This window comes from Lycium ferocissimum, chromosome 3 (genome assembly GCF_029784015.1).
Source record: "Lycium ferocissimum isolate CSIRO_LF1 chromosome 3, AGI_CSIRO_Lferr_CH_V1, whole genome shotgun sequence".
NCBI classification, from domain to species: Eukaryota; Viridiplantae; Streptophyta; class Magnoliopsida; order Solanales; family Solanaceae; genus Lycium; species Lycium ferocissimum.
The window spans coordinates 13,753,938-13,767,458 of NC_081344.1; the positions used below are offsets into that span (position 1 = coordinate 13,753,938).

The 13,521-nt window shown below is 33.3% G+C and overlaps 1 long non-coding RNA gene across 1 annotated transcript; it reads left to right on the forward strand.

The window, feature by feature from the left end:
- The first annotated feature begins 1,988 nt into the window (after nucleotides 1-1,988).
- Nucleotides 1,989-9,289, forward strand: LOC132049783 (uncharacterized). The gene is made up of 6 exons (XR_009413152.1): nucleotides 1,989-2,138; nucleotides 2,288-3,686; nucleotides 4,345-4,782; nucleotides 6,007-6,972; nucleotides 7,640-8,602; nucleotides 8,859-9,289. It is a non-coding gene; the product is annotated as an uncharacterized LOC132049783 (long non-coding RNA).
- Nucleotides 9,290-13,521: the final 4,232 nt, after the last annotated feature.

The following is a 13,521-nucleotide window of genomic DNA, read 5'->3' on the forward strand; positions in this document are numbered from 1 at the left end:
GTTTCAGTTTTGGGCACCTAAGTGGCATACATAGATAGCAGAATCGTCATTTGATTTGTAGTGGTAACCATTAATAGCAGAATCACATTCTGGAGATCCAGTGAAAACACCAATTGTCAGATAACATGATAGCAGGAGTTTCGAGCAGTTAGACTAATGTAGTTATTCTTGTCTTCATAGGACCTAAAATGAAGGTTTTCTAAGTACATTATGTTTATCCTACTGTCTAAGGAATTGATCATAGAACCGAAAATTTCTCCTCATCGTACATTCTTTTTCTTTTCCATAAGAATTTTCAGAAAGGGCGTGCCAGAACAATATTTATAATTCATACATAATTTGGTATCGGTATATGGTCTTAGACAATGCTAAAATTTAACCAAGCATCACTATTAATATTATATTTGTTGTGAACTTTTGAGGTGGAATTAGTTCCACCTAGTCTCAATTTCTACTTGAATTTTCCGGGTCTAATGTTTATCTCTAATCATCTAAGTTTCCCCTATTAGCATTACAAAAAAGACGTCTTCATTTAATAGGTCAAGAAAAACATTCCTTGTTATGAAGATAGTGGTTTAATTCTCTTTTTGATCGCCTTTGTTTTTATTGTAGTGTTTTTCTATAAATGTTAAAAAAATCCGATCCAAAACAGGAACCTTCACAATGAAAGATTAACCTAAGGTTCCTTAGAGCTGATCAAGGACTTAGTTCATGCAACCGAACTAGCCACTGACGTGGTGAATTGGGTGAAAGAAATCCCAATCGGAATGAAAGATAGGATCAATTTAGGAACGTTAGCCAATCTAGTACATCAGTACATGTTATTCCAATAAAGTTCAGGTGGAAGTTACAAAAAATTCATATTCTATGTGATAACTTATGGGATTTTAGAGATATATAATATCAATTTCACAAATGGATAATGTTGGGTCTATAAAGGATTATTTTCACCAACACTACTAAATTAGGTGTTTCTTCCACCAATCCTCTTTAAATACTTAGATACTCTAACAGTAACTATGAGATGGATGTGTAAATTAAGAACGTGGTGAGCTACTTGATTGTTGCAAAATCACTAACTTCACCAACAATATTATTTGCAAAATTAATAAGATTGTTCAAATGTTGATGAGTATATAATGAATTTTTTCCGATGAATGAGCAAAAAATTTTTACATCATGCAACGCTCCAAAAAATATTATATTTTACATTTTGCAAATGCACACCGGCCTAAAAACTTAAGGTCCATTTGATTTTGCAAGTTATTCTTCATAAATTTCAAAAAAAAAACTCAAGTTTTAAACTAAATGCAAGTCGTAACTCAAATACAAATAAGTTTAGTCGTAACATGGAAGGAAACTTGTCCCAATTTTTTTATTTACAAATCAACATAATTCCCAGTTCTTTCAAATTGATATTATTTTCAATCTTGAAATTTTGTTTTGTATTCTTGGATTTGGATTGAATTTTGTTTGTGATTTGTTATTTTTCTTTTAAAGAAAGAAGATGACATACATAGATAGCAGAATCGTCATTTGATTTGTAGTGGCCATTAATAAGCTTTAAACCAATTGTGACTTTTAGATAAAATTGAACACTACTTTACTCTCTAAGAAAATTTCTCCTATCTACATCTCAATTATTTTATAGGGTGTTCAAAATTTAATTTATATAGGGCCAATGTTTATCTCTAATCAGCTTCGACGTCTTGATTTAATAGGTAACTATAATATCTAATCCATAGAACCTTCACAATAGTACCATTTTCCTTAGAGCCAAGGACTTAGTTCACGCAACCGAACTAGCCACTGACGTGGTGAATTGGGTAAAAGAAATCCCAATCGGAATGAAAGATAGGATCAATTTAGGAACGTTAGCCAATCTAGGTACATGTGCATATGCTACATAACTTGTTAGAGATATAGGTGACCACCCTTGGCCATGAGTAGCTCCGCCACTGACGTAACATGGTAAGATTGGCTGGGAATCCATTTGAATCGTGCCAGGACTAAAACTGTACTTCATTAGCATGTCCCCGACTCACCTAAGGTATGCTAGGACCTTCTTTCATTTGTCTTGCCCTTCAGGGATCATGAGATAAGGAACCAGTGTTAGTTGGATGCTCTGACACTATAATGTATGTATCTGAACCACAAGTTCCGACTTCTAATATTGTCAGAGCAAGAATAGTCTGTTAAAACAATAATGCTTCACCAATATCGTACGTAATTGACAGTACATTTAGCGTTACTTTCCATAAAAGGACTGTTGCTTGTTTTCTTGTAGGAAAAATCAGGTCCAGTGATACTTTCTTTTATGTGAAACAAAGTGCAGGGGGAATGAATTTGCAATGGCCAAAATGGAAATTGCTTCAATGACACAGAACCCCATGTCTAAAGAAGATTATACAGGAAGCGATCAAACTAGAAGATGATGTAGAACAGTGTAATAGCGAAGTCTGTAGCAAAATGGAGTTTTTCTCATTCCGTTCATCTGATCACCTATGAGGGAGTCTCAACAGAATTCTATGGTTTGAATCGGCAAAACCAAAATCTTTCTTAAGGTGGAAAAGGTTTCTTCATTTTCTGCAGATGTAAGATTAATGAATTGCTATACAAGGTAAAGCTTGGAATAAGAAGATATATTGTCAAAAATATCATGTTGAGTATACAAGTATGGTGCCTTATATATAGAAACTTCCACCTGATAATATGTCCAATGCCATTATCAGAAAGATCTCCATGCATGAAGAAACAAAAACAAATCAAAATAAGCTAATCAACAAGTCAATAAGGTGGACAAATCTATTTCTTAGACACATCCAGGTCTTAATTATGATTAAGGACATACTTTGATCACAGACAACAAGCAGAAATCATTTTTAGACTGTTCTGATTTAAACATATCTATTAGCTGTGTAAAATATGCCTAATTGGATATATGTCAACCAAGAGTCTTCAGTCACTTCCTTCTTTCTCTTATTGTCACCAACAGAAATAGACAATGCAGATATGGCTGAAGGAGAGAGCACAGAATCCTCTCATCGTACTCGTCTTTTTCTTCTTTGTCGTCTTCTCCCTCTTATATAATGTGGACGACCCTTTTTTCAATGGTGATACATCTTCATCCAAGAAAGAACCTTTATTCAAATCTACTTATACTGAAAACTTCACCATCCCAAGAAATCGTCCAGGTCAGTGTCCAAAACTTTTGTGATCATCAAAATTACATCTTTTTTCGTTTTCTCCATCTTTCTGAAGGCAAGTTTTGTATGTCTTGTGCACGAGTTTTTTCAATGTACAATCTTTTCTGCATCTGTAGAAAAAAGATAAACACATGCCTGATGAGATTTTCTGTTCATATGTTTGATTTTTTTTTTCCTAGTGCCTTTGGATAAATCGAGTGCTTGCAGTTCTACTGTTAAATACAATGGAAGGAGACCTAAATGGGATTACCCCGTACTGGGGTCCGGTGGAAGGAGAACACCACTGGAGACTGGTGATTACACTTCCGGAAGATGGGTCTTTGATAACACTTCATGTCCACTGTATAACGTATCTGATTGTCCATATATGTCAGCTCAGTTAGCTTGCCAACATTATGGAAGGCCTGATCTGGATTACCAGTATCGGTGATGGCAGTCTCACAACTGCAACTTGAAGAGGTATCTTTTATTTTTATTTTTGTCTCTTGTAAAACAATTTTGGGATGGCAACATAATTGTTGTTGTTGTTTTTAGTATAGGAAAATTCTAAAATCTTAACTCTGAGTGTATATGTTTGTGTGTGAAAGTGGTTCAAGCTTGACCCTTTATATATTAATGCAACTTGTCTTGTTTGTATTTGCTATATATGACAACAAAATCACACATAATCATTGTAATGATTGTTACCATGGTATGACGTCGAATTGATCCAGTGCAGAAAGCAAACTTCATAAATTCTCCAATGTCTCGTGTTTACTCATATATATATCCAATCCAACCATCTCTTAGACTGAGGTCAAGTTTCCAGTTTATTTGAAACAAAATTTCAGAATTTTCAGCTATAATCTTTTTAACCTAGTTACTTTCCATCCTGTATACACGCTTCTGGTTAATAAAAATCACTTCCTTGCCTTTTACATGTTGCTGCGCTTTTGATCCTAAGATATGAAACAGTGACGAGCAACACAGCAAGCACAATTCTGATCATAGAAATGTCTAATGCGCTTCTAAGTGTCTCATTGTTTCCAATGAATATGCCAGTATTACAGCTCAACTTTTTTAACCTGAAAATCTAAAATGAAATTTTGCTACATCTGTTTGCTTCTCTGTATATTCAGGAAACAAGAATGGGTACCAGAAAAAGGGGAATCTGTTATGATGAGAAGCTCCCTATAAAGAGCCAAACCAGGTAAAGTAACCTCAACCTGCCGACAATGCGAATGATGGAAAAAGTACAAGCTAGATTGGGCTCAAAGGTCTCCGTTATCAACATCACTCACCTCATGGCCTTAAGGAAAGATGGACACCCTAGCATTTATTGCAAATTTTATGGTCCCCGAGAAATTAGCAAACCCAGCAAGTTACTCGGATTGCATCCACTGGTGCTTACCAGGGGTGTCTGATGTATGGAATGAGCTGCTATCTCAATTTTTGTGACACGGAGGCATTGGCTGATTGAGGATATATATATATTCGAGGAGGAAATATGAGTAAAATCTTATTTCTTCCATAATTGAAGGATATTTCAAGTAGAAGAGTTGACGTATCCCTTTCCTCTCAAGTGTCTTGCTATAAGGTATTGGATCCGCTCTTCTGTTAACATGAACATGAATTAAATTCTATCACCCTGTGTAATTTATTCGTCGATGTATCAACACAGTTAGGAAGGTTGTGGCCGGAGGCGGACCCAGAACTTTAAGACGGAGGGGGCACCATTATCTTAACATAAACACTAACAAAAAATTTAATGACGATTGAGGGAAAATACTGTGTCAGACCGTTCACTAATAGCATAACAGTGGCGAAAATACAAGTATATAGGTCCAATATGCTTTTTTAGTAAATAAATAAAATTTAACACAGTGAAGCAAATGAAAGAGATACCTCATTGGCCTCATTGGCTAAGGCTGTGCAACATGTGTTAATGGTCCAGGTTCGAATCTGAGCGAGCTTATTTAACATTTGTTGTTTTCCTAAAAATAGGCTCAAAAAAATAATTAAAAGTGACATTCGGGTTCGATCCGGGTGGACATGCAAGGGAAGCAACAGTTACAACCAACATGCTCCAAAGACACTTTCGTTTGTTAGAGTGCACAATTAAATATATACTAATTTCTCAAGGTATATACACATATATATATATACATAATTTTTTTCCGAAGCTAACGAGTGCACGTGCACTCTCACCCTTCCATGTGGGTCCACCTATGGTTGGGGCAATGAGGAGCTAAACGAGTATCTGCAGACCCTCTAACCCATCGATTACATCTATGGCTGAATGAACTGATATCAAGACATTCTTCTGTCATTTGCTAGGGCTTGAAACTTTGAATTAGCAGTCTTGCTTTCAGAACTAGTCGTTAATCTCTTTCAAGCTCAAGAACCTCATTGAGTTGGACCTTTATGGCACAACAATCAATGAAGTGCCCCGAGACTTAGAAAGTTTGGTTAGTTTAAGATGCTTGGACATGAGAAGATTTATGAGGATTATACCATTTAAGAGACCACCCGTTGATATGTTTGCCAGGCTGTCCAATCTTCAAACCCTCTTGATTGCTTTTGGTGTGCGAGTAGAAGATTTAGAAGGTATGAAACAAGTAGAAGAATTTCAAGGTGAGTTTGTTGATATATGTAGCTTTAATAAGTTCGTGAAATATAGACAACGTTGCAAGCAGCCGAGTTTCTTTGAAATTGCTGTAGATCCAAGACATTTTCTCAATTTTAATCCCAATTTAAAGCGTATTGATGATGTAGTAAGATTTACTATTAATCAAGTGATTCTAATGCATCTTGTTCTCAGCATTGACAATACGGAGATGCTATCATATGATTAGGTTGAAAAAGCAAGAGGAGATGTAGCTCTTATACCACTAGACACTCAAGAGTTAGAAATTTGGAACAACAGCTTAATAGTTGCAAGTCCATCTCTAGTTCAGTTGAAAGGCTTGAGAAGAATTAAAATTTGCTAATGCCATGGTATAGAGTGTCTAATTAGGTTATCGAATTGTAACTCAAAGGTTGAAAAAATGATGGGAGATCATGGAATCATACCTACTTGCAACCCATTCCAAAGTGTTGAGAAGTTGGATTTGAAATTTTTGGATGATTTCACTGGTCTTTTTAAGTTAGAGTGAGAAGCTTTGCCTCCATTAGGAGCCTTTTCCCACCTCCAGTCCAGAGTGTAATAAAATGAAGAAGCTAATTCCAAGGTGGCTGTTGCAGTACCTCCTAAATCTGACAGTAATTGATGTGAAGAGGTGCAATGAAATTGAAGAGATAACAACAGACGATGAAGAAAAGCAAGTCTCTCTTTTTCCTTCTAATCAAAGCAAATGCATCAGCAATGATGAGGTTATTCTACCAAAGTTGCAAGTTCTTTGTTCAGAAAATTTACAACACCTCAAGAGCGTGTACAAGGGAAGAGTGACTTGTGATTCTATTAAGCATATAACAGTTCTTGGTTCTCAGAAGCTGAAGAGACTTCCATTTACTCTGCCGGTTTACAATGGGCAACCATCAACTCCACCAGCTCTTGAATCTATCAAAATGGATGAAAGTTCGTGGGAATCTTTGGACTGGGACCATCCTCAATACAAGAATGTACTCCATCGTTTTGTTAAGAAGCCGGTCAACAACTCAGGCAGGAAATGTTGAAAAGCGACTAACTATACAAGAGTTCTTTTCCCCTTATGCACTCTAAAAAAGGGTATGTTGGGTTTTTGGACCCTATGTTGAGTAAGGGTTCCATACCTTCCAAAAGTGATAGGTATGTATTGCTTCTTGGCACTCTCTTTTTATATTATCCCAAATGCGGTAGATTCTTTTTTCCAATCTGTCAAAAGATCCTTTAATCCCGTTTTGCTTTGATTAAATTGGGAAAGATGCACTTTTGCTGGAATTCCTTTGCTGTAGTGTCATTTTATTATTAGTCTTATTTGCCACATTGTAGCAAGTGACTTTTACTCAACTCTTTAACTTGTTTAGAGCTGTCACATATGCGTTCAGTAGACATATTTTCAATCAATATCAGGTGTTCAATAACTAAGGATAGGGCTTGTGACATTTGAAGAAATGCTTAATATAACACAGCTCCAAGATTTCGGAAGAGACGGATTGCCCTCATTGAAGAGCGAGCAATTCTCGGCCAACTCCTGAGGCTGCTGATACTTGGAATGAGCTCCTCTTTCGTTATTTTCCTAATATTTTTCTACCATTAGATCAAATCCATTAGAATCCAACTTCTTACTCCCCCCTATTTTTCCCCACTACGAGGAGCCCAAATTCTGATGGAGGGGACAACGTGTGTGTAACAAGAGTAACGGAATTTTATCTCATTCCTTCATCTGATCACCTCTGAGCAAATTTCATACAGAATTTTATGCTTTGAGCAGGCAAAACCCAGATCTTTCTTATAGTTTCTTCCTTCTCTGCAGATAAAAGATTAATGGACTTCTATACAAGGTAAAGCTTGGAATGAAAGATTAAAGGTATATTACCAAAAATACTGTATTGGATATGGTAGACTTATATTGAAACTTCCACCTGATAAAAAAGTTCCACTCAATCATCAAATAGATCTCAATACATAGACAATAAGCAGAAATCATATAGACCTGTTCAAAGTTAACATCATTATCAACTGTCTAAAATATGCCTAATTGGATCCTTTTGGAACCAAGAATTTTCAGTGCTGTCCTTAGTCTGATTGCCACAGACACATATGCACAATCAGATATAGCTGAGGAAGAGAACAATATCCATTCATAGCACTCGTCTTCTTAGTTTACTTGGTCTTCTGCATCTTTATGATGGAGAAGACACTTGATTCAATGTTAATACACTTTCATCCAAGAAAAGACTCTTTGTTCAATCTTCTCATACTAAGAATCTCACCCTTCGAAAAAATCCTCAAGGCCAGTGTACATAACTTTTGGGATCATCAAATTGTATCATTTTTTAATTATTTTTTTTTTTCATTATTTCATTTACTTTCTAGGGCTCGTTAATCTTTTCTGCATTCTGTTGAAATTGGCAGTTAAGAATGAATACTTCAATGTTCATATTTTTTTCAGCTGTCTCTGTGCATATGTTTGACTTTTTGCTAATAGTGCCTTCGGAAATTGGATAAATCCAGTGCTTGCCATTCTATGGTGAAGTGTATTGAAATGAGAGCTGAATGCGATAGCCCTGTACTGGAGTTCGGTGGCTGCAGACTGGAGAGAACTACCATAGATGTGTGATTACTCTTCCGGAAAATGTGTCTTTGAAAACACTTCATGTCCGCTATCTAATGAATCTGAATTTCCTTATATGTCAGCCCAATTAGTTTGCCAAAAGCATGGAAGGCCTGACACCAGAATTGGAGATGGCAGGCCTCACAACTGCAATTTGAAGAGGTAGCTCTTTTTTTTTCTTCCTTCTTTTTTTGGCCTCTTCTTTGGACACACCAACTAGTTTGGGATTGGGACGTAATCCTTGCTGCTGTTGTTGTTTCTTCTTCAAGCTAGAACTAGTTCTTGTACCTTTCAAGTTATACAAATATGTTAAACAAAAGTCATCTGTTTCTCTTGGCCTCTTTTGTTCTTTTTCAAATATATTCTCTAGAGAAAGAAACTGTGCTATATTTTTTTTTTTATTTCTCTCGATATTCAGGAAACAAGAATGGGAACCAGGAAAAAGTGGAAACTGTTGTGAATAAGAAACTCCCTATAAAGAACCAAACCGGGCATGGTGACTTCGACTTGGCCACAATGCGGATGGCAGAAAGAGTACTGGCTAGGTTGGATAGACCGACCGATTAAGGGTATTAAGGCAGTAGGTGAAGAATACTACTGCACTCACTATGTGGTAGTTGGTGCAAACTTAGTATAGATACATACTTTCAAATTGTTCCACTATAGATATATAGTACAAGTCGAGTTGAGTGATTGTAACCGGTATTAAATACTGCATATGCCTGTTACTGGACTCTTTGTAACTAATTATTTAGCTATCCTTGGAGTACAGGAAAGTTTATGCTTAGAACAAAGTATACATCTTAAAAGCATGTGATTTTTGTTGTTCATAGTGAAGAACTTCTTGAAGGTCATAGTAACCAATTATACAATGAAGAGAGGTTTCTTGATCTCAAGTTTCACTTTAATAGTTCTGCTCTACTAGTAATTTTGTTGGAAAATTGGTAATCAATATACTGACCATGGAGTATGGTCAATCAATGTCATTTTAATATCCCTTTGCTTTTAAAAATACAAATCTTATTATTGCTTGAATATCTTAATTAGGCAATCATAAAACAATGGAAGGCCTTGAAAGATGAACCAAAAAAGGGATCTGCCATAAAACATACAATTACTCTTTCTCTCTTTAAAATTTTCAAAGCACTCAAGGAAGTGAACTTGGTTCAAGTTCTTCAGAAAACCAAACCTACCCAACTTGAATTTTCTTATCCCATATGTTTGAATCAAGCATTTTTTAAGAGCTTGAGTTCAAACTAATAGCCAGAATTAATCAAAGGAGAAAATCAACAAAGCAAACCAAATTCAAGCCAACATCTTAACACAAAATGATTATAGTTCTAAAGATTGGCTATTTGTTTATTATTAAAATTAATTTGTTGGAGTCACTGACTAGTGCAAGTTGAGCTGATAAGCTGCTTCGTTATAACAATTGCACGAATTTCCCTTCAAATGGAGTGGTATTTAATTTTTGGCCTTCAAAATCGGAGTGCATAAGTTCTTTAAGGTCTTTGGCATAACTAATGCCCCTATAGGGAGTCTGGAACCAAAATGACCCAATAAAAGACCAAATGAACCAAAATATCCCAGAAAAGAAAATAGGCAACAAAAGTACCTTTAACGCAATAAAATACTGCGTTAAAGGACTTATGTAACGGCACAGTTAAGTCCTTTAATGCAGTATTTTATTGCGCTAAAGGATTTTATCTTTCTCCTTTAGCGCAGTAAAATACTGCGCTATAGGACCCGACATAAAACCCCAACGGGTTCCACCACTGGTCCACTCCACGATTAAAAAAAAAAAAAAAAGGCCATTAGAGGCATTTTTAAGGTGGTCACCACTTCATAAAACGTCGTTTTCTATTAATTTTTGTTGGGAAAGCATAGATTCTCGGTATATTCAAGTCAAGGAGCAAGATTCTAAGCTCAAATTTTGAAAAAAGGCAGCGTGCAACTCGATTAAAACAACCCTACAACAAGCTTCGATTAAGGTATTCTACTATGAACTTTTGTTATTATTTTGTTAAATACATTATATACTAAACATGTTTAACATTTAATTGTCATGAATTTGGAGAAAAAAAAATCAATTTTTTTTTTGTTGTTGATCGTGCTGGGCATTAGCGTTTTGCTACTATTTCCCCTTTTTTTTTTTTTTTTTTTTTTTAATTTATTATTTGTTATATGTTTATAAATTGTTAATTTGTTAAATGTTTATGATGCTGGGCAGTAGCTTTTTGCTACTGTTTCCAATTTTTTTTTTTTTGGCTAATTTATTATTTGTTATATGTTTATGAATTGCTAATTTGTTAAATGTTTATGAATTGTTAATTTGTTAATTGTTTATGAATTGTTAATTTGTTAATTGGTTATGAATTGTTTAATATATTAATCTACTATTATTTGTAAAATATGCCATTATTAACTAATTAGTTGTTAATTGTTGATTATTAATTGATATTTTGTTAATTGTTTTTTAATTATTATTTTGTTAGTCCACTATTATTTGTAAAATATGTCATTATTAATTAATTAGTTGTTAATTGTTGATTATGAATTGATATTTTGTTAATTGTTTATGAATTATTATTTTGTTAATCCACTATTATGAATTGTTAAATCTATATTATTTTAAAAGTATGAATATATATATTAGCTATTCGATTCTATGTCAACTAGGTGACACATTAAAACAAAAAAGATTAACTACTAAACCTAAATTTGAGAGAACTCGATGAAGCTGTGGTTAAGAACATGATATTTAGATAATTCTGTTCTATGTCAACTAGGTAACATGCAAAAAAAAAAAAAAAAAAAAAAAAAAAAAGATTATCTACTAAACTTAAAAAAGAATAGTTAAAGTTCTTTTAATATATACTAGATAATGAAAGCCCGTGCTAGCACGAGCCCAACACAAAAAATAGTACCACACTTTTCTTTTTAGTCTATCTTAAAAAACATGATATATTTTTATGTTTAGAAATCATTTAACTTGAAACTTTCGCTTTTACTTTTCAAATCCACACAAATATCTATGACTTGTTTTAGACCACAAGTTTCAAGATCTTTCCTTCTTCTTTTTTTAAACTTCGTGCCTAATCAAACTATGTCACATAAATTAGGACAGAGAGAGTACCTTTTAGTAGTATAATTATGAAATTTTTATTATAGAAAGTATTATAATTCAATTAATTAATTACGAAATTTTTATTATAGAAAGTATCATATCAATAAATTATTTTACTTAGTCCGCTTCTCCCATATATGACTTTCCTGGTTTGGTTCTCCAATTGAAAGATTTGAAATACACCTTCTTCTATCGAGTTTCATGTCATTATCTCTTTCTACTCAACAACACTGAAAAGCGCTTTCATATGTTAGCATCTGTTGTAATCTTAAATTTGTAAGTATAGACCAACTTTATCATCTAAGAAAATATCTGTATAAGTTTCTTGATCGTTTATATTTCGTCTTCTTGATGTTATTCCTCATTATTTGTGTGAGACATATGTGTCTAAACTTATACCCAAAAGTATAAGTTTTAAATCTTTTGATTTTATGATTTCTTTAGTGATTTTTGTGTTCAACTTAAATTGTTATTTCTTTTTTCATGAATTTCTCTTCTTTAAATTTTCTCTAAGCGTACCTTTACCATTTTCTGAACTTATTATCATCATTTAATTGTCTTTTTTTTTCTTTTTTTCTTTTTGCAATTGTCTCCTATTTCTTCACGAGGACCCCACCTTAATTTTTATTTTTTTTGGCAATTGTCTCCTAATTGTTCATGTGGGCCCACCTTAATTTTTTTATTTTCTACTATTGTAGAAGAGTGGGCCCCACCTTATTTTTTTTTTCTTTTTAATTTTAACTATATTAGAAAAGTGGGCCTCATTATTTGTGTGAGACGTATGTGTTTAAACTTGTACCCAAAGGTATAAGTTTTAAATCTTTTGATTTTATGACTTCTTTAGCGATTTTGTGTTCAATTTAAATCGTTATTTCTTTTTTCATGAATTTCTCTTTTTTAAATTTTCTCTAAGCGTAACTTTACCATTTTCTGAACTTATTATCATTATTTAAATATCCTTTTTTTTTTTGCAATTCTCTCCTACTTCTTCACGTGGACCCCACCTTATTTTTATTTTTTATTTTTTGCAATTTTCTCCTACTTGTTCACGTGGATCCCACTTTAATTTTTTATTTTTTTTGCAATTGTCTCCTAATTGTTCACGTGGGCCCCACCTTAATTTTTTTTTTATTTCTACTATTGTAGAAGAGGGGGCCCCCCTTAATTTTTTTTTTTTTTTAAACTATATTATAAGAGTGGGTGGACGACGATCCAACCCACTCTTCTAATATAGCACATAGAAATGTTCATGGAAATAAAAATCATTATGAATTTCACAAATAGATACGTTAACGATAAAATTCAAAGTTTCTAGAAAAATATGTGGTCGATGAATATACTCTTTTAGTCTAATTTTATCATATTTGTGTTGGCTATTTTGGTCAACTAAAAAAATATCACATATTCAAAATAGAGTTTTAAGCAAATACTACTTCTGAATTTCGATTCCCAAATTAATTAACTAAAAAGTCTTTGACATCACATAATTCAAATCGTCCTTACTATCACATATTAAATTTATTGCACATTTAATATGATGAAAGTTATTCTGAAAAATAATTATTTTCTTTCAATATTTGGTTAGAGAGTGAAAATAATTTTTGGAAAAAACTATCTACTAAAGATTGATAACAAAATTAGCAAATCAAATATTCAAAATTGTGCGAGGCAGTAAATATTTTATTTTTATACATTCAAAATAAATATTGTATTCAAGATAATAATTAGATATTATTTTTTCAAGTTGCTTATCAATAGAATATAAATAATATTATAATAACCGACAAGAAATATTCGTGCAACGCACGTACATAGAGACTAGTTACCAAAAATACAGTAATTTCCTATTATTTGTTAATTATGGCGGTGTTACTTTATTTATTTGTGAAATTGTTTATCCCATGTTAATTATTTGTTTATCCCATGTTAATCGTTAAATAAATGAGTTCATTAT